The sequence below is a fragment of the Symphalangus syndactylus genome, chromosome 18 (genome assembly GCF_028878055.3).
Source record: "Symphalangus syndactylus isolate Jambi chromosome 18, NHGRI_mSymSyn1-v2.1_pri, whole genome shotgun sequence".
NCBI classification, from domain to species: Eukaryota; Metazoa; Chordata; class Mammalia; order Primates; family Hylobatidae; genus Symphalangus; species Symphalangus syndactylus.
Window position 1 is genome coordinate 84180593 of NC_072440.2, and position 27907 is coordinate 84208499.

Here is a 27907-nt window from a genome sequence, read left to right on the forward strand (position 1 = left end):
AACAAAACAAGAAACCTAAATATCCTAGAAGACCATAATTTTAGCCCTGGAAGACTTAATTTGTTTCTTATTCTTTTATAATTTTAATTTTTTTCGATCTCTACCTAAATTCAGCATTATATGCTAAAGTAATTCAACTCAGATCCACAGACCATCTGTATCTGTAATACCAGATATAAATAAACGCTCTGTAAACACTACAGCCTCACAGAAATATAAGCACAATGGTGACGGTTAGGCCTGAAAAAGATAGGCATAAAATAGAGACATGGGAAAATGTCTGCCAAATGCGCAAATCTGAATAACCACAGTTCATCCGTCAGTCACTCCTCCAAGTGATAAAGGATGTTTCCAAGAAAAAAGCAGCTAGTTCAGCTTGGAACTCAATCACACTCAGGATTTTCCTTGAGACAACGTACTTAGGTATGCAGTAGTCCTCCATGTGTACTCTCTTTGTGTCGCACAGAATATTGAAAGCATGTGTACTCAAGGGTTATGACTTTATAAAATTCATAGTTTTTATTACTTCATCAAAGACATTTCCTTTTTTTTTTTGAGAAGGAGTCTCGCTCTGTCGCCCAGGCTGGAGTGCAGTGGCGCGATCTCTGCTCACTGCAAGCTCCACCTCCCAGGTTCACGCCATTCTCCTGCCTCAGCCTCCCGAGTAGCTGGGACTACAGGCACCCGCCACCACACCTGGCTAATTTTTTTTGTATTTTTAGTAGAGACGGGGTTTCACAGTGGTCTCGATCTCCTGACCTCGTGATCCGCCTGCCTCGGCCTCCCAAAGTGCTGGGATTAGAGGCATGAGCCACAGCGCCTGGCCAAAGACATTCTTAAGTGAACTGTTGTTGTTTTTTTAACTAAGTATGTGTGACAACAGAGAATAAAATAACCATGAGTATAGCTTGATGCCTGCTGTGGTTAATGCCAAGTCATCAGTTTTGCCCGCCACTGCTTCTGAAATGTAAATGCAAACATTAACACTGTAAAAAAGATGTCATAATATCTTAATATGATTATGAAAACAGTTTTGACTTTGCAGACCCCTGAAATGGTCTCAGGGATCCTCATAGGTCTGCAGACCACACTTTGAGAACCATCAACACTACTTTATATTGTCTTAAGGACAAACCAAGCATAGCTTCTACCAAAAGAAAACAAAGAAAAATTAAAGGAATGCATTTTTTAAAGGAATTACTTTGCTCTACTGAGTGGGTTGATTTATAGGAACTAAATGACAATGGGGAAATTCACAAGTGTTCTTTCATTTATAGGAAAAACAGGTCTTAGGATGTTCAGATAAAGACGATGAACAGAGGAAAAAGTAAGAGCTTCAGCATCATACAGTGAATAAGAGGGGTATCTTGATATGAAAGTGATTTGATAAGTAAAATACAAAGTTTTCCCTGGCAAATCCGTTGACCTCAATAGCAGGAAACTCCTCTGAGCTGTTCAAGACTAAATTCAAAGTATCAATAGGATATAACAGCATTGTATAGAACTTAAAATGATCTTAACATAGCTTGCTATGCATTTCCTTCAGAGAGCATTGCTAAACATTTATAAGCAAGAATAAAATACAATATTCCATTTCTTGGTCAAGTATTCCTTACCAGTCCTCATTCCCTACTAGAGCAAAAAGAAAAGTTAGTTGTCTTGATTTATATTTTTTAAATTCTGTCATTTCTCCTTAGTTATTTGGCAAGCTACAGGCCTATATCCAAACAATTTTTTTTTATTATACTTTAGGTTTTAGGGTACAAACAATTTTTAAAAATTATAAAAACATATAAGTTGGCAACATACCTTACCAACTTGAATTCATTTCAAGTGATTCAAACAAATTGTTAAAGACATACCAACCAGTCTCCTTCCATTAAAATATAATTTCTTTATTGATCTCCTTAGCCATTCAAGGCAAACTCACTGGAAAACACTCCCAATCAAGGATGGTTTAGCTATACTAAACAAGATAAAAATTCCTCTAGTATTGCTACACGACCACTTTTACTTGTTAGGTAATTTGTAGTTTGAACCACTTTGCCTAGAAGGGGAGAAAACAGAAGATATATAAAGTTTTAGTTACTCCCTAAGAATAGGGCATATTTTTAAAACAGGTCTGGCAATACAAGGCATTGGAGCTTTCCATTCTCTTGAGTAGGAGATACAGAAAAATGCCCAAAGCTCCTTCAGGGAAAGAGGGGGAGGAGGCATAAGTTAGCAGGAGTCTACGAAAAAGAGAAAAATAAGTGTTTCTCTCTCTATTCACAAAGTTCTTTTTCTACTTCGTTTTGGTAATGCTTGAAGGAAGAAATCTGAAATGAGGATGGTCACAAAGAGTAGGCACAGGACACATCACATATTAACAGAGAAAAGAGCATACAAAAAAGGATTCCAAAAATGAGGAATGAAAAACGCATTCAGAGAAAGTGATAAAACATAGTCAAAGAAAAACAAAAGCAAAAGAAAATTCACTACTGTTTTATAATACAAACTTCATTCATTCTCACGAAAACACCTATGAAACAGTTCAGGGAAGGTATCACACCAGTTCTTTTTAAAGACTAGTTAACTAGAGAGATCAAATAACTGCTCACATTCAAGTGTAAACAATAATTGAGACTGTGTAGAATGTAAATCTTCCTACTCTTCCTCCAATCAGTTAACTAAAATATCAGTTTTGAACCAACGAACTGGCACTTGCCTCTTTGTGGTCATGAGCGAACTCGTGCATAGTGGTAATTTTGAATTGTTTACTTTGGCTCCCCTGTCTAGGCTGCCTGACAGGAGGAGTGCTCCGAGTTCATGTGACCCTTCACCTTCCCACATTTCTCTCTCGTAAATATACTCCAACACGTACCTATGGGCTCCCATATCAATGGCCCCGCAGACTTGAACAAGCCCAACCAATCCTCAGAGCTCCTGCTTATCAGAGCTTCCTTCTTCAGAAAGACAGCGAGGAATAGTAGTTTCAAGGCCTAGCTCACCCTCAATTCCGGTTCCACTTATCAAAACCCATAGTTTTTTGGCCACAGTCCCACAAATTAAGACATGCGCGAGGATGCCAATAAACGGAAAACACTGAGAAACAATGTAGTCTGTCCATGTCTTTGGAGAGATAAAGGAGGAAACAAAGCAAATGAAATGAGACTTGGAACCATCTCTGCTTAATAAGGGAGGGGAAAAAATCTTCCAGGGGGAAAAAATGATTTAATGAAATTAATCTTATGATAAAAATGTTCAACTAATAAAAGGATAAGGTACAGGAATACATTCAAAATATAACAAGAAAATTATCTAAAACTTCTTACTACAAAATTTTGCCCAACTCTCTAGCATATCGATAAAATAAAAGGAAATTAAAAGAGACTGACAATATATGAAAAGTATGTAAGCCCATTAGTGTTAAGGAAGTATAATTTTCCTAATTTCTCCTTTTTAATAAACTAATTTTTCATTGAAAAAGTAATATATGCACACGGTAAAACAAATATTTTTTAAATGGCATAAAAGAATGTAAAGAACAATATTAAGTCTCCCTCCAGCCTATATTATGAGATCTTCTCCCTAGAGAAGATACTTTCCCCCACACAGGGCCTGCACACAACACCAATGTCTGACCCTTCCTAAGTTCCTCCACATGACCCATGGCTCTGCCACTCTATGCTGCCTTTCCCACTCTTTGAAGCTCCAAACACTGCTTCCATCGTGCATGTTTCCCTCAGATCAGTGTCTTACTTTCAACTTATTATCCTGATAGTGCTTCAGCTCCACAAATTGTTTCTGGCACCCATGGGACGCTCTGATTTGGCCTCTTCCTCACCCAGCATTTCCCACAAGAGAAGAAAGTTGGGCAAAAATTATGAGAAAAAATGTTTATATCTTAAATTAGTCAAGTTCTTTTTTTCAGCAAACAGCTAATGTTGGTGAAGATATAATTTCATGGACCTTTTTACACAAGGAATTGTAAACTCATACAAGTAGTTTAACTGTGTGTGTGTGTGTGTGTGTGTGTGTGTGTCAGAGAGAGAGAGAGTCTTAGAAATGTTTATTCTCAATGCCTCTAGAAATCTTATTTCTGGGAATCTAGCTAATCTGCAAATAACTAAAAATACGGGGGGGACTTTATAGACAGAAATACACATAGAGTCATTTGTAATATCATGAAACTGCAAACAATCTAAACACCTGATAATAAGAATTGTTTTAAAAACTGTTAAAGTAATTCAAATAAATAATCTGCAACTATGTTTCTATACTATTACAGTATGTTTATACAATTATATATATAATTGTATAATTATATATATAATTGTATCAACAATTACAATAGCACAGAAACAATTGCAACAGCACAGAAAATACTTTTGTTAAAATACTAAATGAGGAGAGATATAAATCTGTATATACATTATGATTACAACTTGGCTATCCCCATCCCCTCCCAACCTTCCACAGCAAAAACCATCTTAACATGGAAAATTTATTGGGAGAATTGTTAATAACTTATATCCATAGTTGGATGCTATTTAAAAGAGTTTTTTTTCTTCTTCCTGTTTTTCTGTATTTTCCAAATTTTCTGAGTGTATATACATGTATATGTATGTATATATACATAAGACATGCACATACTTTCATAATGGAAATATAACTTTTAAGAAAACATAATAGCATACTTCACGTATTTTATTTCACACTTCACATATTTCATTTCTAACTGTTTTTCAATCTCAAAGTTTAAGAAATTCCATTTGTCATTTATACATTTTATGAGGTCAGACTCCAATTGTCTCTTCTACGCAACTAAAAAAGTTAGCCAATGCCATAACCGTCTGGAAAACAAATCTTGCATCATTTAGCCCTAAATACGTATGCTTCAAGTAACTTTGAATTTACTATTTCTTAAATTCTGAGCCTCACAAACATTTCCAGAAAGCTAATGCAACATGCTAAAGTGTAGTGGTCACAGTTGAAGCAGTTTATTGTGCTTTCCTTAGCCAAAACTCTTTTGTGTTGCATTCATCTAAATGCAAAGTCTTACTAAGCAAAAAGAACAAATCTGGAGGCATCACATTACCTGACTTCAAACTATACTATAAGGCCATAGTCACCAAAACAGCATGTTACTGGTATAAAAACAGGCACATAGGCTAATGGAACAGAATAGAGAACTCAGAAATAAAGCCAAATACTTACAGCCATTTGATTTTCAACATAGCCAACAAAAACATAAAGTGGGGAAAGGACACCCTATTCAACAAATGGTGCTGAAATAATTGGCAAGCCACCTGTAGAAGAACGAAACTGGATCCTCAGCTCTCACCTTATATGAAAATCAACTCAAGGTAGATGAAAGACTTAAATCTAAGACCTGAAACCATAAAGATTCTGTAAGATAACATAGGAAAAACCTTTCTAAACATTGGCTTAGGCAAAGACTTCATGACCAAGAATCCAAAAGCAAATGCAACAAAAACAAAGATAAATAGATGGGACTTAATTAAACTAAAAAGCTTCTGCACAGCAAAAGAAACTATCAGCAGAGGAAACAGAAAACCCAGAGTGGGAGAAAATCTTCACAATCTATACATCTGACAAACGACTAATATCCAGAATCTACAAAGAACTCAAACATATCAGCAAGAAAAAAAAAATCTCATTAAGAAGTGAGACACATGCACACCTATGTTTATTGCAGCACTATTTATAATAGCAAAGACTTGGAACCAATCCAAATGCCCATCAATGATAGACCGGATAAAGAAAATGTGGCATATATACACCATGGAATACTATGCAGCCATAAAAAAGAATGAGTTCATGTCCTTTTCAGGTACATGGGTGAATCTGGAAGCTATCATTCTCAGAAAGCTAACAGAGGAATAGAAAATCAAACACGGCATGCTCTTGCTCATAAGTGGGAGTTGAACAATGAGAACATATGGACACAGGGAGGGGAACATCACACACGGGGCCTGTCAGGGGTTGGGGGGTAAGGGGAGGGAGAGCATTAGGACAAATATGTAATGCATGTGGGGCTTAAAACCTAGATAATGGGTTGATAGATGCAGCAAACCACCCTGGCTCATATATACCTATATAACAAACCTGCATGTCCTGCACATGTATCCCAGAACTTAAAGTAAAATGTTTTAAAAAGTGGACTAAGGACATGAATAGACAATTCTCAAAAGAAGATATACAAATGGCCAACAAGCATTTGGAAAAATGCTAACATCACTAATTATCAGAGAAATGCAAATCAAAACCGTAACGCAATACCACTTCACTCCTGCAAGAATGACCAAAATCAAAAAATAACAGATGGCATGGATGTGGTGAAAAGGGAACACTTTTACATCATAAAAGTAAAAAAAGGGAATGTAAACTAGTACAACCACTATGGAAAACAGTGTGGAGATTCCTTAAAGAACTGAAAGTAGATCTGCCTTTTGATCCAGCAATCCCACTACTAGGTATCCACCCAGAGGAAAAGAAGTCATTATATGAAAAAGATACTTGCACACGCATGTTTACAGCAGCACAATTTGCAATTGCAAAAATAGGGAACCAGCCCAAATATTCATCAATCAACGAGTGGATAAAGAAAATGTGATATATATCATGGAATACTACTCAGCCATAAAAAGTAATGAAATAATGGCATTCACAACAACCTGAATGGAATCAGACTATTATTCTAAGTGAAGTAACTCAGGAATAAAAAAACAAACATCGTATGTTCTCACTCACATGTGGGAGCTAAGCTATGAGGACACAAATGTATAAGAATGAGGACACAAAGGTATAAGAATGACACATTGGGCTTTAGGGACTCAGGAAAGGGTGAGGGTAGCAAGAAACAAAAGACTACACATTGGGCACAGTGTACACTGCTTGTGTGATGGATGCACCAAAATCTCAGAAATTGCTACTAAAGAATTTATTCATATAACCAAACACCACCTGTTTCCCAAAACCTACTGAAATACAAAAATTAAAAAATTTTTAAAAACCTGTACACAAATGTTCATAGTAGCATTATTCCTAATAGCTAAAAAGTACAAACAACCCAAATGTCCATCAACCAATGATGAATAAATACGATGTGTACATACATACAATGGAATATCATTCCGCAATAAAAATACTGATTCATGCTATGACAGGGATCAACCTTGAAACATTAAGCTGTGCAAGAAGCCAGACCTAAAGGCCACACATTGTATGAATCCATTTATACAAAATGTTTAGAAAAGCCAAATCTATAGGGACAGACTGTAAATTAGTGGTTGCCTAGGGCTGGAGACTTGGGGGAAAACGAGGACTGCTAATGGGTACACGGTTTCTTTTTGGGAATGATTAGAATGTTCTAAATTCACTATGGTAATTGATGACTGCACGACTCTGTGGATATACTAAAAACAACTGAACTTTATACTTCAAATGGATGAGTTACATATCAGTTAGATCTCAATAAAGCTGTTAAAAAAGAAAAAAGTAAAAATCTTTCTACAACATAGAAAGTAATAGTGTATTAGGTAATTTCTAATTTCAAACTTCTAATGTCTATAATCATGAATAAATTATATAGAATATGCAGAAAAAATAAAATAAATAGGAAGTCTTAGGAAATCACCAACAACATTTTACACTTCTAACAAAACTGGAACTGAGGCCGGGCGCGGTGGCTCAAGCCTGTAATCCCAGCACTTTGGGAGGCCGAGGTGGGCGGATCACGAGGTCAGGAGATCGAGACCATCCTGGCTAATACGGTGAAACCCCGTCTCTACTAAAAATACAAAAAAATTAGCCGGGCGTGTTGGCGGGCGCCTGTAGTCCCAGCTACTCGGGAGGCTGAGGCAGGAGAATGGCGTGAACCCGGGAGGCGGAGCTTGCAATGAGCCGAGATCGCGCCACTGCACTCTAGCCTGGGGGACAGAGAAAGACTCCGTCTCAAAAAAAAAAAAAAAAAAAAAAAAAAAACCAAACTGGAACTGAACAAGCATGATTTTTTAAAATGTCACTCCATCTGGAGAATACCAAGGATAACAACAAAAATAAATTTGCTATTGACCTATTTGTAAGAGGACCAAGTATTATCAGCAATAAGTGTTTACACTGTACATTTTGTTAAGTATGTATAATTCCTCTAATATATCATCTAAAACAATTGAAATGAAATCATTTAAAACATATTTTCCTAATTTCTTCAAATATAACGATTTCCAAATTTTGTAAAGTCGAGTGGACATAACATGAATTTTGAGGATGGGAGAAGAGAAGCTGGATTAAGAAAAACTAACTTTGGGACTATTCAGAGCAAGTCTACTCCTTCTTCCATGTAAATACCCTTCAAATATTTATAGTCATGTGGCTAACAAAGAAAGGTAACACAGCACTGCCAATCATATCCCTTATGGTTTTAACTTGCAGATTATATTTTGGGATTTTGTTCTTGAGAAATTTCAACTATTAAGAACAAAACGAAGTGGAGACAAGAAAGAATATCACAGTAGTACCCTTCACCACTACAAATTGTAGCACACTCATAGAAATAAATATTGGTAAGGCAAAAAAATTAAACAGGGTAGTTCTGTGATCCTCCATGGCTTTGTTTTCAAATATTCTAATAATTCTCTTCCCCTTTGTAAGCAGAGCCTATAGAGTCTGATGAGATTGTTGCTATGATGTTTGAAGTTGTTCATTACAGTCTAAAACACAGTGGATTCTGGGATGCACAGAAGTTAATTAGAAAGAAATGCACCTGTGGCGGGCCCGCTTTGGCCATCTCTCCAGCCCGGTTTCCCTCGGCGTGCGACTGTGTGCTCAGCCCAGCACCATGGGGAAGTGGGACAAATGGGTGGCCTATATGAACCCAACAGCAATGGCGAGATCAAGGGGTCCAATCCAGTCTTCAGGGCCAAAAATACACGATTATCTGAATCGATCAAGGCATACCTGGGAAGAAGTAAAAGAGCAACTAGAAAAGAAAAAGAAAGGCTCCAAGGCTTTGGCTGAATGTGAAGAAAAAATGAATGAGAACCGGAAGAAAGAACTAGAAAAACAGGGGGAAATTGTTAAGTGGAAGTGAGAGCTCATCCAAAAAAAGACAGAGAAAGAAAAAAGAAGAAATCTGGTAAGCATTCATCTTCTTCTTCATCAAGCTCTGATTCTTCCAGCAGTTCTTCTGACTCTGAAGATAAGGATAAGAAACACGGAAAACTGAGAAAGAAAAAGAAGAACCGTTCACATAAATCTTCTGAAAGGTCCATGTCAGAAACTGAATAAGACAGTAAGGATAATTTAAAAAAGAAAAAGGAGTCAAAAGATGCAACTGAGAAAGAAAAGGACATTAAAGGACTCAGAAAAAAAGAGAAAGATATATTCTGAAGATAAACCTTTATCATCTGAGTCCTTGTCAGAATCAGAGCATATTAAGGAGGTACGAGCAAAAAAGATGAAAAGCAGTGAAGAACGAGAAAAAGCAACAGAAAAAAACAAAACAGAAACAGAAGTGTAAGAAACACATTAAGAAGAAGAAAAAGAAGCCTGCTAGTTCAAGTCCTGACTCACCATAACATTAAGAAAAACCAGGATTCCCTTATAAAGAAAGCACAATGTCTGAGGAAATTTCAGCTGTGAAAACTACAACATATTTACTAAAATGCATGAATTTTCTTGTTTTTAGAATTATTCCTGGACTATTCAGTAGCCACTCAAATGCCACTGTGTGAAAGGGCCATAAATACTGCCTGCTGCTTGAACATCTATTTTTTTCTCTTCCAGTGCTTGATAACTCTGGGAGATAATACACTGCAGTCGTACTAGTGGTTAAGATATTTGGGAATAAAATTAATACTTTTGACTAGAAGTGTCTAAAGATAAACCAACAGAAATTGAATCTGGATACATCTTTAAGATGTGATCAGAAATGACCAGATGACTCTAGTTAAAATTTTTGAAGGAGGGATTAAATTAATATTTCAAAACCCTTACTCTGTAGATAAATGTATGTTAATTTTTTCCCCTTGTATACTTTTATTTACCTGGGGAAGGAGCTTTTAGGGTTAGGGGGTGGTTTGCTATCTCTTTAGCCAGCAGAATAGTGTGCCTTTGATCCTCACACATCTGTATCATGGACACAGCAGCCATGCTTCACAGGAAGGTCAGAGCTGGCTACCAGCAGTCTTGCCCTTTACCGACCTTAGTGTCATCCTCGGATGCTGTCATATGCTGCTTTGAGTGAACCAGAGAAACAGCCATTTGCAGCATGAGAAAGCCCCAAAAGCTTTGGGATTTACCTCCACTTCAATAATAATGAATATTTTTTAGCATTAGAATGTGTTATGTCATTTAAATTAATTTTGATTATACTTCGGCTTGGGAAAGGAATTATTTTAAATAGACACTGGTACTTTCTGAACTTGATAGCTAAGGATTCTAAAATGCACATTTTATACTAAGTTTTAACCAGTCAGGAAAATTTTATGTAACCAGTGATAGTTTATTTTTTGTATGAATTTTGTTTAGGCTGCAATGTTTAGCTTTTGTTAACTCCTCACTCTTGCTGTTTTAAGTTCATTACTATGTTTAACAACCTACTTGCCAAGATATTTAGCATGTAAAATGCAGGGTTTTGATTTAAAAAAAAAAAAACAGCTTCATATTGAAGCTGAGACTTACCATAAACAAATTGAGTGGCAAGAAAAAAAAAAAAAGAAAAGAAAAAGAAAGAAAGAAAGAAATGCAAATATCTGCCATCCAAATGAATAGCTAAGTAGACACCAATAAATGGCCACTTCTGGGATTAATTTGGGCTAGTAAAAGTATTCCTAGAAAGACAGTTAGGTTAAGTCCTCACACTTACTTAGGAACTGTGTCTGTCAAGTAAATTGAATGTATGCGGGTAAAACATGGTGATTTGCGACCTGTGTTTAGGGGCTTCTGGTGGAGCTAGAATTAGCCTGAACAGAAGGCACTTCAGGCTTTCTAAACCCTGTTTTAACCAGAACAACTCTGTTCTTCTGGTTTTTGTTTGTTTTAGTTTGGCTTCGTTGGAGTTTTATCAAAGATGTTGTTATTTGAAAAGAATCTTTTTTTGGAAAAATTGATCTAGTCTAATACTCAGTGAATAATTCAGTGAAATCTTAATGTTACCTTCCCCCGTCCTCTATGTGACCCTCATCTCAATACCAGAAGCCCTGCTAAGTGGAATCCATAATCATAACATGGCCATGGAGGAATGGCATAGGATCTTCACAAAAGCGTGCTGAAGAAAAGTATGTCCTTTTGTTTTTTTCCTTTCAGTTTTTGTTTTTAAGACTTTAGCCACAAATTATTAAATTAGTCAACAAATATGCAGCTCATGCTTGGAGTAAAAGGGATTTATCTTCTTAAATCCTACATATCTTAACAATAAGCAGAGTGGAGCTGGCAGCTCCTCCAGAAAAACCCATCCGTTTTGGGGAGTTTTTGGGAGCAGCCATGGAAGCCATGGAAGCTTCTTATTGTGGTTCTGCCCCTCCTTTATCTTGAGCTCTCCAAGGTTCTGACCTGCCTCTCAACCAACAACCAACTTCGCTGTGAGCCACGTGTACACACACACACACGTGTGTGTGTGTGTGTGTGTGTGAAAGAGCTATTTTTTTTGTTTTTACTTGCAGGATAAAATCGATCAGACCATTCCCTGGCTTACAACCAATGAAATCTTCTAGCTACTTGTGGTAATGTGATCCTGATTCTCATGTCAATACAGAACATGACAGTTATATATTCTTGAGGAGGACATATGTCTTGGGCAAAATGCACAAATACCTTTGTAGCTGAAAAACCACTTTCCCATAAAAGTTTGTGATAGGACTGGTAAGACTCATAATGGACAAAAAGCAAAATAGGAAATTTTAAGTCTGAACTTTTCAAAATGCCATTCAGTAGGCAGCCTCACCCAGTTGCTAGGTAAGCCAAACTTCCAACTAACAGAGGAATTCTAGGGCATGTTCAAATATCTATCAAGAGATGACCTACTGGTGGAATCTTATCAGAATTTATCCTCTCAATTTTGTGCCAGGGTGTCAGAATCTTTGGAGGTGGCATACTTCACATTTCTAGTTTCCTCCATAGGCAAGTAAGCTTTAAACCTAAAACATGTAAAAGTATCCCCAAATGATACCTAATTATAATTATGGCTCCATTTATAAAATTCAAAAGCCTGTGATGTCCCTTCTTGCCCATCAGAAATTGCTATATAGATTACCTTTCAGTTCCTCTTAAAAGAAGGTGACCAGTATGCAGACCCACTCCATCTTGAATTTCCACTTGAAATGAGTCTCTAGGATCACCCAGCTTAATTCCAACTTGTGTTTCTTTCTTAAGAATTAGGGATGGATAAATGAGAGGAAACAAAGGTGGGAGAGAAGTGGAGAGGGAAAAAATTTTAAACCACATCTCTTGATCTAATCTTCCGCATTTATTAAGAGAAAGAAAGTAGGCAGATTCCTTTCTATCTTGGAAAATCCCTCAAATGGGACAGGAATGAAAAGAATACCCTCCAAAGGAAAAGAATCTTAATTAGCCATTTTTCTCTTAAAACTGTAACCACGCAGAGAATAAAAATAATGTATTTTCCAAAACATGCATTAGAGAACTAAGGCCAAGAACACTAAAATTATTGAATATAAGCACCATGAAGAGTACTAGAGTGACTAATAACTAAATATACTCTATTTCTTTCATAGGTGTTGTCTTTACCCTCACAATTTTAAGGTAATATCTTTTAAATACAAAATCAAATCTATTTGGGGCCAAAATGCTCAAGTTTTAAACCAGTGGTTTCTCAAAAATACATGAATTAATATTATTAGGACAAAATGTCAATGTAGGCTAAAATTTGACTTATGAATCCTAAACATTAAAACTATTTTTGTGGCCCCAGGGCTGTGGTTCTGAAATGAATGTCACCATTTACCTTAGCTATTGATGCCACACACGGTCTCAATTAATGCTACTCAGACCCAGAGAATGAAAGGCAATGGCAGAAAGGGAATTAGCAAATATGATTTCTAACTTAATTCAAATTGTTTTTCCTGGGGATGTATTTAAATTTTCCAGGTTGCTCGAATATCATCCAGGGATGTGATTTTGAAGGAGACAGCTTGTTACTGTTTTTCCTGGCTGTACTACAAGAAACAACAGTGTGAGCTTATTTTAAGTTAATGTGTGCTTCTGTGTTTCTTTACAAGAAATTAACTGCAATCATTTAGTTAAAGCAAACACTTTGTTAATGTTACACTTTTCATTAGAAAATGTCTTCAGGAATCTTTCAAACTTAGAGAGTTAAGAATCCCAATTCCGTCCAAAGATTTTAAACTTGGAGCAAATTATTTAAATCACAATGAACGATCATTTAAGCTTAGTGGCCCTTTGCTGGCACTGAATATTTTATAGCCATAGGGAACTCCTATCCATTCTCCCAGATCAAGATAGTAACTTTTTTCCTGTCTCAGTCGGCACCAGACCCCACGGTAGATTCTTATTTCCTTCTGACTATGATAATCACAAAGAAACCCACAGGACTGGGCAGTATGGAACAAGAAGAGCAAACAGTTTCAACCAATTTATTATTTACAACTGGAGAAACATCTGCAGGCTCTGACACCTAGTTTCTGACCTCTGCCCTAGATGACTTCCCTAGTGAGACTAGGCCCCTGGGCTCCAATGATTTATATTATGTAACTGTTTCTCCACACCTTAGCTGAGCTCCCTGGACTTTAGACTTGCAATATTTGCCAGACCCTCTTCCTCTTAGCCAAAATCCCAGCTACAGGCTTTCCTGGCCAGTGGTCTTAAAACCACCAATGTCCTAGTAACACAACTTATGTGTAAATGGGCAGGTAAAACTCCGAATGAAAAGGAGACTACCCCAGGCTCTTCAGGTTGTAACAGCCACATGCAGCTATAAGAGCAAGAAAGAAAAAGCAAAGCAAAATAGACACTCAATTGAAGGAAAGGATATCCACAAAGCACAACACACGGGATACTAAAGAGCTTTCAATGTCTTTATTCTTCTCCCTAAAAACTCTACCTCTTATCCCCAGATCCATATAATATCCTTGGTCTAAACATACATTTAGTAAACATCCATTGTTTCACGTCCAACTCCCATTCCCCTCTTGCTGATAACACCAACCCAAATTTTGTGGGGGAGACTTCCCTTCCCCATTCTCAGGCATAAGTTTTGAGTGGGAACCTCCAGTTCTCTATAAGCTCTATAGGTCCTCACTATCTAACTCCATCAACATTGCCTATGCACTTAGCTCAATGTTTTGATTCAGCCATTGGACACATATCCAATCAAAGCCAATGAGATAAATAAAGACATCAGCTGGGACTGCTGAGAAATAAAGGCTTTCTTCTTCCTATGAAAGGAGAATATAAAGTCTGAATTGGAGTAACAATTTTTTATTCACAAGGGAAAAGACTTGTGAACCTGTGTGGATATGGGGACTAAAAGTTAACACAATGGGAGGCAGAGCAAAGAAGAAAAGAAATGGGAAGAAATCAGGTCCTTAAATAACATTATTTCAGCCACTGGATCAAGCTTTGTCTGATGCTCAATTCTGGACTGTTAAGTTCTCTAAGCCAATTAATTCTCCTTATAGTTAAAGCCAGTTTGAATCAGGTTTCTGTCACTTAAAAAAATGGAAAAAAAGAAAAATAAGAAAATAAAAGAGTGCTGACACACCACAACACCATTATCACCATTTTACCTCTCTAGGGGAAAGATCAGAGGAAGAGGCACATGAGCTCTTACTAGGCCATATAACTATTCAAGAGCACTTCAATCAAAAGTATAGATTTGGTATGGGTTTTCTGCCAGAGACAAAAGTTGAGTAGCTTCCTACATTTATCTGCAGAAAAATCTACACAGAGGATTAATCTATTTTTACTAACCCAGCAATGATTATAATGATTTTTCTTAAGGAAAAAATAAATAATAAGGAAAAGAGGAAAAACAGAATCTATATTTTTGTATATTATAACTCATTCAATAAATTTAAGTTAAAATGGATCTGAAATAGGTATCTGAGATGTTCCCCGTCCTAGAGCTTTTCAAACACCAATAAGGTATTTGATTCAGTGGGTAATCAAGTGAAACTTATAAAAAAGCCAACAGTCCCATTGAAGGACATAAAGGAGAAAAATGAACTGTTCCAGACTAAATAAGGACCCTTTGATTACTGACATGTGTCTTTGATTACTGACATGCACACAATGAGCAGTACCCCAGCCCTTCTTTAGCACTGACCTTAGACAGGAGGCCTTCACTGGCTTCACAGTCCCTTAAACAGGAGATATTTTTACCTTTCCTCCACTTGACTGGAACATATTCAGTACGTACCAGCTGTCCTGTGGTATCATATGAATGCGGGCTCCATGCCACACTGGAAATGTGTGCCTCTGCCCAGTAAACATTTACATCTTTTGCACACATTCTCTCCCCAGGAGACCTAAAATGGGTCCCCAGAAGGCAGCCATGGTGACTGCCTTCAAACCATTTATCAACTTAGCAATACACAATGATTATTGTTTCATCAACTGTCACTTCCTTAAACTACTGCCATCCGTCTCTAGCCCCTAAACCCATTCCTCACCAGTTCTTTCAAAACTGTGGTGCCTCTCAAAGTAAACTAAATAAAAGCATCTGTTTCAAATGGTACCATCCAAACAGCCTTCCCTGGGTCTCAGGATAAATAATCACGAAGACATAACTCTCTCCAATGAAGTGCGTCAAGAACCTTAACAAAGCCTTAACATCCCAAGCTATCAATTTCGACTGCCATCAACTCATCGTCAAACAGACTAGGTTTCTTTTTATTAATAAAGAGCATTTTACGTTTTAAAAAATCCCTTAATAGAAGGCTGTCAATATGCAATCTTCATTAACCAGGGAAGCCTGATCTTTCCCTACAAGTATATGAACCTTTTCTACCTACTACCCTAGCTTCCACACTGGCTATCATCAGAGTAACTGTGGAAGCATCTTAAAAAGACAAGAGTATCAGATCCAGCCCTCTGATACACTGATTAAGTATGCTTGGGGTGAGACCTGCTCCTTGGCTCTATACAATCTTTTCATGATTTTGGAGTCAGGTTCAGGCATTCACATAGCAGGCAAAACCTAGAACACTTAATTATTTTTCCAATGAATTTTCTCATTGTGATTAAAGGCCCAAATAATTTCATATAAACTCACTAGACCTTCACATACAATCCATTGACTAAATGATGGCTAAAAGCTCCACCCACTAGAGCTTTCCACTAGTTGCCACACACGTATCCCAGGAAGTTACAGATTGTTTCTCCAGACCTCTGGTCTACTTCTAACAATGAATATCACCTGGAATCCAGAGCTGCCCATATCCAGGGGGGAAAAACATCTTCAACAATGGAGAGCCAACATCATTCTTGCTCCTTTCTGCTTCTCCTATAGTAATGAATTTTACTAAACTTGATCCTTTCATCTGCCTAGATCTGTAATATCATCCAGGCTCCCTGTGAGATCCCATCTCCCCTGATTTAATGTCACTTGTGCCCTGGGGGGAAAGTGCCAAATAGCTTACTCAATGGTGTGATCATTCTCAAATTGGACATATTTATTTGTGTTTAATTTTAAATCATCATCTTTTCTCTCAAATGTTTTTGTGATGGTTTCATTAAGATTAAGGAATTATGGAGCATTTGCAAATTGACCGCCTCAGCCTGCAGACATGCTTTCTTTGACCCACACAAATTTTTATTTGAAAATCTTTAAACAAAGCATACACGCTTCAGCAGGTCACAATCCCCACCAATTCCAACTGTTTTATACCTACTTTTTCATTCATTTGTGTTACCTGGGTACACTTGACTGGCTCCTTCAGACATTGGAGTTCGTAGCCCCTGCTACAAATAAGATTATTGAGATTTTAGGGCATCTCCTAAAAAGACTGTTTATTTCCTCCCATGGTCTCTTCATTTATGGTAGATGTATCAGGTCTTTATTGGTGTCATGTAAGCAAAAGAATAGCTGAAGTTTCTCAGTCATTGAAAATTAAAGATGAAAAGAAACCTCTTCTATTTATTGCACCCACTAATGTTCATAAGAAATCACTGATTGTCTGGGTAATATAGTTACTTCATATCACTGTCTTTCTATGAGATTATAAACTATGGGAGAACAGGAACAGTATCTTATTCATCTCTATGCAAATACTGTGTTAGACATTATGGGTTATTCAAAGTGGGCACTCAAATTATTTTTCAAGTGAATAATCACTACTATTCAATTCATTATAAACAAAATTAGGTATATTAAAGGATCCAAAACATTTTCCAAGGTCAATAAAGATACTGGCTACTGGGAGCCAAGTTAATCTGTGGTTATTAGCAGAAGTAGACAAAAGAAAATTGGAGAGCAATTCTGAAAATACAATATTGCAATAAGACTAATTATAGTCATCAATCACAAGAAGTTTGAACAATCTGAAAAATAGTATCTTAAAAGCATTCTAAGACATAATTTCTTTCCAAAGGCTATCACACTTAAAATAAGAACGTAAAAATAGTTATAAAAATGAAATGAAATTATTATGGCTCAATAGACAAGGTCTAAGGGATACAAAATAGCACATTAAATCAGTTCATAAAACCTGTATGTGATGTTGATCTTCCTGTTTTTCATAAACCTTATAATTGTGCTTCCAGAAAGCTACCAAGCATCTGCCTCTATGTAGCTAATTCTTTTAATCTTGGAGCTCTAACAAGGAAATAGAGAGTATACTGTGCCAGGATCACTATCTTCTCCAGCCAAAAGCATTATGTCTTGGAGCCAATTTCCTCTTGGTAAATTTTGATCAAATTTCTTCCATTTGCAGCTTCCTTAGTACTGGTAATGGCTGCACATGTCACAGGTTGATATATATGTATATATGTTTAACAATATACATTATAAATTTAACAATAATATGTGCACCTGTGCACATGAGTAAATACAAGTCTATGTATGCAGCCACACATATATATGCATTCATAGTGGTTCCTGTCTCTTTATGTGATTCTCTGTGACTACCATTCAGGCTTTCTTAATCCAGTGAAAATTCTCTGGTAACAAACATTACTTTGGAACTCTGCATTAATCAACTCTGCTATACAGCTACAATATAACAATAATTAAGGTTAATAATAATTCTGATGCTATAAAGTCTCTTAAATGCTTCCAAACCATCAAAAAAAAGATCACATTATGTTCTACTTTTAGTGAGAGAGGTATTTTATTTAAAAAATCAATTATTTTAAAAGAACTGGTGGCTCATATATAGCTTATATATTTTTATGAGTCTGAATATTGGATTAATCAGTATATCTTATTTCCCCACTATTCTCAATACAGAAGAATTTCTGTAATTTTTATTTATGACACCTAACATTAATATACACACATTAAATATATCATATACAGAGGTTACAGATTAACCAGATCACCATATTTTTCAACTACAGTATATAATTCCTTAATCCTTCAAGTGCTAAACTAAACTGTTAACTCTCTAGTTGCTCCTGTTATTGTTTAAAATAAAGCATATTTAGTATAATTCACCTTACTTGATGAACAGGGGTCATTCTTATAAGAACAGATAGCCACTTTTAAAAAAGAGTGATATAGTTAGGGATGTTTTAGGTGAATAGGCTAACTGTCCTTAAAATAAATGATACCAGGATACTGTACCTTTAGAATCCTTGTTGCTTTTGATAGTTCTTTTCTACTTGCTATACACTTATTTGTCTCATTTTGCTATAACTAATGTCACTGCAAATTCTAATCTTCAGTCAAGCATTATATACAATTATCTAAATAAAATCTAAAGATGCCTCTATATGTCGTGTATAAAATAAAGCACATAGTCCTTATTTCAGCTATTTCACAAAATTTAGAAACCAGGATGGTAGGGGAAACCAGGGTTACTTTTGGGTTTGTGACTATGTACCAAGTAATTTAAGGTACAAGAAATTTGGGACATATATCCAACTACCAATTTATATGAACTGCAGAGGAAGAAAGGAACATGTTAAACTATACCACAGAGATACAATCAGCAAAATCTAGTCTATGGTAATTTTCTAGGACAAATGGCCCTGTTTCTGCAGCTATAAATTGCAAAAAAGGGAAAAAAAAAAGATGGAGAAAACCAGTAAGTTAAAAAGACTTGACATAACAATCACAATGCATAGATCTTAATTCAAACAATTAGGAATTTGAACAATGACTGGTTATTTGAAGATGCTAGGGAATTACTGTCAATTTGTTTAGATAAGATAATGGTATTTTGGTTATGCTTTTTAAAAGATTTATATTTTTGCATATTATACTGAAATATTTACAGATGAAATGTCATAATATGTGGGGTTTGCTTCAAGCTACGATGCTACTAGGCAGTAAGTGAATAGGAGTATAGATGAAACAAGATTATGACGTGGCAATTATTGAAATGAGATCCATGGGGATTCATTACACAATACCCCAAAATAGAAAGTTTTTCAAATAAGGAAATTCTACAGTTGTAATTAATTTTGTTGTTTTGATTTCTGAAAATTATACCTAAGAATTATGATTGGATTTCTAAAATGGCTACTTACAAATTTATAGCCATGACATGATGTTAAAAGTTAAAGAAGGTATGCAATTAATCTTAATTGTTTAATCTGGCTTAAAAATTTATCAATTTTTCAAAACTTCCTTAGTCTTTTACTCTAAATGTTACAAACATTTTAAAATGCATTGTTTCCTTGAAAAAGAAAATTTTCACAGGGCATGCTGCAAAACAGCACAAAAATTTTTATCTCAAATTTAATAATTACAAATTTAAAAGTCCAAAAAATACTAACAAAATATAAGAAATGAACTTAAAGCTCTCTTCAGGAAGTCAAAATACTTAGATTAACAGACAGGATTTCAATTATTTATGTTTAGCATTAAAAGGTTGACAATTACTATTACAGATTTTCTAAGTCAGTAAAACACAGCTAAGGTTGTCTATGATGTATTCACTATGAACTAGACAAGATACATACATAAAATAAATATATAGCTCATTCTAAAAGTATTTCTATTCAGTTCTATTCATGTATCAATAAAAATATATAAACGCAAAAGTTTGAAATAGTTATCTCTTTTCCTGACTTGAAAATGCTTTTAATTTAATCTGTATAGATTTACTGAATTTGGAGTAGAACCTAGATAGTAGTTGAAAGTAAAATAAATGGTTAACTAGTACATTAAATTAGTTTTAAATTAAAGTCAAATCTGATTGAGACACATTTTGCTTTTTAAAAATAATTCCCAGAGGTGCTAACTAGGCTAAAGTTCATGTTAACCTTGGAAACATCTCCAAATTACTAAAATAAATAAGTCTTTTTAAAATGTATCTTTAAGCCAGGCATGGAAGTGTGGTCCCAGCTACTCAGGAGGGATCACCTAAGCCAGGAAGTCGAGGCAGCAGTGAGCTGTGATTGTGCCGCCACACTTCCAGCCTAGACAACAGAGTGAGACCCCATATCTTAACCAAAAAAAAAAAAAAAAAAAGTATCTTTAAACACACAAATTATATATAATTGTTATGTCCATTAGTGTTTGTGCAAATTAATTTTTTAACCTCCTAAAGAACCATCCCCTTTGATTTTAAAAAGTGACTGATAACCTCTGGTAGACTATTTTAGATATTATAAGTAATTAGCTGTCCTTCTTTTAAAAATTCTATAATAATCCGGACTTTATTTTTCAATCTGGTTTCTTCATAAATGTTCTTGAAACATACTCAAGAAACTGTATTCAATGTGTTGAATGTTTTGTTTATAATAATGTTGTACTTCTATTTTTATAATCCTACCTACTTAAAAACATTCTTAAAATGTATACAAGGTCTACTGAGTCATTGCCAATTCAAGGCTAGAAACCATTCTGTGGTTAAAGGATTACATCGAACCAGTGTAAGGGCTGAGCTGGCGTTTTCCTTTGCAGGTTTAAATATCTTGGCTCTCCAAAGCTTGTGTGGGGGCTGCAGTTTGGCATAAAATTCTCAGCAGGATGCAGATAATTTCTCTGAAAAATGTTTTTTAATGGCTAAGTGTTTTTTTTTTTTTTTTTTTTTTTTTGCTTTTTAAAAATGTTGGAGAAAACATATATTAGAACCAGGTTCAAAATTTATGAGACTCTTCCTCTGTAATGTGCCCATTCCTGTAGATAACCCAAGTACAGCAGAGCAATCCCAATCCTAAAGACTTCAGTAAGCACAAAACCTCATTGCTATATGAGTTGAAAGATAAGAACGAAAATCAAAACAAACTGCTTCAATTATAAAGGTAAACTTAGGGCTTCTTTGAAAATACATCCACGTGCTAAGCTCTCTCTGGTAATGATTATATGTTGCCCTTGGTCATTCTGGCTTCCACACCTCTGGTTTTCTTTCCATTTTTACATTCAAATATTACCATCTTTATTCCCTAAAATGGCCTTGTGAGATAAGTACTTATCAGTTTTATCAATAATACACAGATCCTGCATAATCCACCTAGTAATCAATAAAACTAAATCTAGAATTCAGATCTGTCTCACCCATATTCATTTTCTATACCTGTAGTTCTCGACTCTGGCTATAACACTAGAATTGGCTTTGTTTGTTTGTTGTTTTTGAGACAGGGTCTCACTCTGTCACTCAAGCTGGAGCGCTGTGGTACAATCTCAGCTCACTGCAGCCTCAACCTCCCAGGCTCAAACGATTCTCCCACTTCAGCCTCCCAAGTAGTGCAATTACAGGTGCGCAACACCATGCCTGGCCAATTTTTGTTTTTTGTAGTGACAAGGTTTTGCCGTGTTGCCCAGCCTTAGAATTGGCTTTCTAAACCAACTGATGCCCAGGTTCTACCCCAGACTAAATAAATAAATTGAAATCTTTGGGAGCTAGGATCCAGCAATCAATACATTCCTGATTTCCCCATGAAATAATCACAGCGCCACACAGCAATACAAGAAGAGAAATGTAGAAAGCAGGATGGCAGACATGGTCAACATTAAAAAACCTACTTGCAAAACGAAGCTTTAACATCATTTTCTTTTTTCACCCTACAGTCACCCACTTCCCCATTCCCAAATCAGTAAACACCAAGAAGTCACTTAATTTTAGTATTTGCCTACATGAAGTATATTGGGAAATTAAATTCTAATAATCACCAAAATGTATAAAACAATTCTAGCTAAAACACCCTCTAGATGATTTATAATTTTATACCCTCTTTAGCTACTGGCTCCCTTTATTATATTTTGTGGCCTTTTACTCCTTTCTGCATCTCTATTTTCCAACTGAGATTTTTGTCTTTCATCTCCCTGAAGAATTAGTAAAGGTTTGCTAATGATGAAGTCCCTGCTTTTGTTTACTTGAAAATGGATTTATTTCACTTAAATTAGTCAGTAATCTTTTTGCTAGGTATAGGATTTTAAACAGTTGTTTGGTTTATCACATTAAATATATCACTAAACTGTATTCTCTCTTCCATTAATGCTATTAAGAAGTCAGCTAATAATCTAATGGTTGCTCTTTTGTTTTCTCTGGTTTCTTTTTTTAGATTTTTCTCCTTGTCTTTGGTTTTCTGTAATTTGCCATGATGTGTCTAGGAGTAAATTTCTTTGTAGATAGCCATCTTAGGATTAAGTGGACTACCTGAATCTGAGTAATTACATTGATTAATATGTATATACTGAACATATTTAGCTCTTTTTTAAAAAAAACTTTATTGTAAAATATAACAAATATATGGACAAGTTCACAAAACAAAAATGAACACCTTAATTAATAACAATCACAAAACCAACATCTGTGAAACAGATGGAGCATATGTACAAAGCTAAGCTCATCAGCACATTCTATTCCCCAGAGCAATAATATTCATAGATACAATGACCTATATGAGGAAAGTCAAGACAAGTCTCAATTCCAAGACTTTGTGATACCAGACTTTCTTTTCTTTGGAACTTGGTGTTGTGATGTTCACCTAGAAGTACTAGGAGATACTAGGAAGAGCCTAAGAATAATATCAGCATGAACAGAAGGCAGAGCAAAGCCCTGATAACATTGTTTAAGCCCTAAAACTATTCACACCCCAAGCTAGTTCTACCCCTGGTCTTTACTGTTATATGAATCAATAAATTCCCTTTTTTTTTTTTTTTTTTACCTGTTTGATTGTATTTTCTGTCACTTGCATCTCATCAGGTTCTAACTGCTACAATTCATCATGTGATTGCCTTTCCTGAAGTAATTTCTTTTTCATTTGAACTTTGTTACTACCTTTCTGATATAGTTTGGACATTTGTCCCCTCCACAACTCATGTTGAAATCTAACTCCCAGTGTTGGAGATGGGGCCCGGTGGGAGGTGTTTGGTGCATAGGGGTGAGTCTATCCTCATGGTAATGAGTGAGTTCTCACTCTGAATTCACATGAGATCTGATTGTTTGGAAAAGTGTGGCACCCCCTCCTCTCTCTCTTGCTCTTGCTCTCACCATGTGATATGCCTACTTCCCCTTTGCCTTCTGCCATGATTGTAAGATTCCTGAGGCTCTTTCCAGAAGCAGATGCCAGCACCATGTTTCCTGTACAGCCTGCAGAACTGTGAGCCCAAATAGATTACTTTTCTTTATAAATTACTCAGTCTTACATACTATTTAATAGCAACACAAGAACACACTTTCTTTTCTACCTTGTATCACAGTTCCATCCTGTTTTATAGCATAACTGTCTGTAGCCATATTTTCTCCACTACTAAAGTGTTAGCATGGAGCACAGTGCCTAAAAATGAGGTATTCAATAAACAGGTATTGAAGAAACTGTGAATGTATCAATGCATCATTCATTTTTGTATCCCTTGCACCTAGTGCAAGCCTTAAATATAATATAGGCTCAATACATGTTTGTAGAAGGAATTAACTAACAAAAAGATAGGAATAATATCACAGGAAGGCAGACGTCAGTACATACACAAATGGGATCTTAAAATAATCCTTCCTGGTGACTAGAATGATCCATGTGGAAGTAGATAAGAGTTGAAGACATCAGTAAAGTCATGTTTCCCTTAATATAGGTACAGATGGCTACATAGACAAATATTTATAGATATGTACATATCCTTGCTCTGTGAGCTGAAAGGACCTAAATAAAAGCAATGACATCCAAGTAGCAGCAAGCACATCTAGCACTAAGATCTTGGTTTCTAAGAACTTTCTCCAATAAAAAGGACAAGCGATCCTTGGAGAAATGGCTGATACTAAGACTGGAGCAGGAAACTGACAAGATGAACCGAGATCATCTCATAGTGCCAGAAAGTAAGAAAATGCTACAAAAAAAAACAAACAAATAAAAACATCTATAATGATGCGGGCATATCAAAGGAATATAGGAACCAAGTGGAAGAACTTCCAATGGTCAAAGCTGGAAGAATTTGAAGAACAAAATAAATAACATAGTATTGGACTGTAACCCAAAGTATAAAATAAGTATCTATAAGTCCATACTGATACAAATAAATTAATAAATGGAGAGAATAGACAAATCTCCCAGACAGTAGAATTCCAAATAATTTATGTAGACACTGCCCTCAAAGAGGGCATAACTCCCCACTTCTGTGGGTTGCACACAGTGAGACCCTTCCATAGTAAAGGATAAAAGGGGGAAAGAAAGAGTAGCTTTACAGGGTAGCAAACACTCCCTCAACCCAAGTGATTAAGGTCAACAATAGTGAAAAGTCATATCAATAGTATGTGACTATTAATATGACTTGATATGTGATGAAAATGGCTTTGTACCTCTGAGGTCTTTCTACCAAAAGCCTATAACCATCACCTAAACATGAGAAAAACATCAGACAAATCCCAACTGAGTGACATTCTATAAAATACCCAGCCATTTACTCTGCAAAACCATCAAAGTTATCAAAAACAAGGAAAATATGAGAAACTGTCATAAAAGGAGCCCAAACAGACATGAGGACTAAATGCAATGTGGAATCCTAGACAGTATCCTAGAATAGAAAAAGGACATTAAGAAAAATTTTTTTAAATCTGAATAAAGTACGGACTTTAGTTAATAATAATATATCAATACTGGTTTGTCAACAAATTGTCACAAATGTACCATAATAATATAAGATATTAACAATAGGGGAAGCTGAATGTGGGGCACTTAGGAACTCTCTGCTCTCTGTACTGTCTTGGCAACAATTCTATAAATCTAAAATGAAAATTCTAAAATTAAAACTTTATTGACAGATAAATAGCCCTTGCCTCAAAAGATCCTGTATACCAAAAGCACACAAAACAAGCTAGTTGTAAGACCAGCCTTTGAAACAAGTGAAGAATATGAAATAATTAATTTAAAGATCCTGAAGGAATATAATCAACAATCAACTGCACATTCTTTTTAAATGCATAATAAAAGTCTCACTCCTCTGAAAAACTAATGTATACACATGAAGTTCGTAACTATTTCAGGAAGCATGCTTAACAGCAAGTGGCTAAAAAGGCATTAAAAATTTCTGAAATCCTTAGTACCATAAAGGAAAAAATATTATCCTCAAATCATGAACATCTCACAAAAGTTTCAATGTCTTGGTTAAACCATACTAGGAAGAAGGAAAACAAAACCTAAGGCTGTGGAAGTTTTTTAAAATCACAGCGTAGACTGGCAATGAATAATCCTTAGCATTGTATTCTAAACCCCTTACAATTCTACTTCAACCTACTTTTGTAGCCGTATTTTCTACTATTTGCCTATGCAAACTACTCCAAGCAAACTGGCTTGCTCAGTGCTTCCAATATGCCATCCTTGGTATATGATGCTTCTCTGTACTTTTGTCCTTGTCTACAGTGCCATCCCCCCATCTCTTCTTCTAAATCCTACTCCTGCTTGAAGAGTCAGCTAGAACCCTTCTTCTTCCATAAAGTCTCAGACTTTATGCACCTTAGGTACAATAAGCACTACTTTATCAGACTTCCTGTACCATTAATGTGGTACTCAGCATATTCATTCATTAAAACAAAAACAAAAACAAAATCTTAGTGTGCCTGGTACCACAAATAGACATTAGGGAAACTAAAGACAAGTAAGATAATAGTCTCTGCCTTCAAGATGTTCTCACAAATGTATAGAAGACAAAAAGGTAAACAAGCAATTACTAGACAGAATACAATGCTACAAAGGTGTATATAATGTGCTATGATAATATACTGTACTGTAATTCGCTACAATATTTCCCTTTTAATGTCTAAGTCCTGATTCTCCAATTAAAGCAAAGTCCTCTTGAAAGGTTGGTTCTCTATCTTCTACTCAATGCTATATATATATTAGCTAAAAACAATTTGGTGTTACTAAAACCTTCATTTCTCCCTTATTCTCTTAAGGGAAACAAAGGTAAAAGCCCTGTTCACAGACAGTAGTCTTAAAATAATGAATTAATAGATTTTTTTAGTAAGTTATCAACAATAACCAACTATTAGTTATTCAGAGTAAGGGGAAAGATGGTTAAGAATTCACAAATAATCACCATTTCATTTAGATTCAAGTGGAACTCTCTATGAGTAACAAACAAAAATAAAGAAAAAGGACTGGTTTGAGATACATCTTTTATCTTCCTGCAGAGGTACTAGCAATCAGGAACAGATCAAAAGAACAGACACCAATTTTAAAAAGTGCTTAAGATAAATCTGTAATGTCTTAGGAAAAATGCTTATGATAATATATAAAGTAAAAAAAATTGAAAAATGTAGACAAACATATGTCCATGTGGCATATGCAGAAAAACACCAGAAATAAAAATCTACTAAACTGTGAATATTCATCTTTAACTCATCTAGGGTTATAGACTGGTTTTTCTTGGTACTTACTTGTATTTCAAATGCTAATAATAATAATTATTATTATTATTATTTTAAAATCCAGCTCTTTGAAGGGAGTGATGGAGAGAATAGGAGGCGACAAAGAGCAGATGGATGACGAGAGACGACCAACCAAAAGACAATGGGTAATCTTCAAAACTGATTAAATAACTCCTCTGGATAAGCATTTTTTTTTTTCTTGAGACTGAGTCTCACTCTGTCGCCCAGGCTGGAGTGCAGTGGCATGATCTTGGATCACTGCAACCTCCACCTCCCGGGTTCAAACAATTCTCCTGCCTCAGCCTCCTGAGTAGCGGGATTACAGGTGCGTGCCACCATGCCCAGCTAATTTTTGTATTTTTAGTAGAGACGGGGTTTCACCATGTTGGTCAGGCTTGTCTCAAACTCCTGACCTTGTGATCCACCCACCTCAGCTTCCCAATGTGCTCGGATTACAGGCGTGAGCCACCATGCCTGGCCCTGGATAAGCATATTCTTGAACTGCAATGGTTTATACTCAACTCAGTACCTCATTTTCCCAATAGCTGTTTTACAAATTCAATAGAGTAAATCAAAACTGGCAACATCTGCTAAATGTTATATTTGCCATTGGATTTCAAAAAATAACTTGGTTTGCCTTTTCTTCATTTGTCTTAGGAGAGTGAATGTTTTTAATATACCTTGTTTGTGCTTTCAAGGTGCTCTGTTTTTCTACAACTATGCTTTTAAAGCCTTGTTTATAACACATGCTTTCAAATTATATGTGTATGCATATGTGTATATGTTAATACTCTTCTTAATCTATAATTGGCTATAATAGCAACACCTTTGGAAAACAGATGAAATCAAAAATCTTAATTTTGAACCAGTGTTCTTCTACTGTCTTCCTTTAGGAAGTATATTTTTTAAAAAATAACATCAACTTTCTTCCTACTTCATAAAATGTTTCC

General features: G+C 35.7%; 1 protein-coding gene and 1 pseudogene across 8 annotated transcripts in view; one reads left to right on the forward strand and one right to left on the reverse strand.

Moving 5' to 3' along the window:
* BABAM2 (BRISC and BRCA1 A complex member 2) overlaps positions 1–27907 on the reverse strand; it is a 577548-nt gene that overhangs the window by 319220 nt on the left and 230421 nt on the right. The gene's annotated exons all lie outside the window — the stretch shown is intronic.
* LOC129468093 (protein FAM133B-like) lies at positions 8846–9862 on the forward strand (annotated as a pseudogene).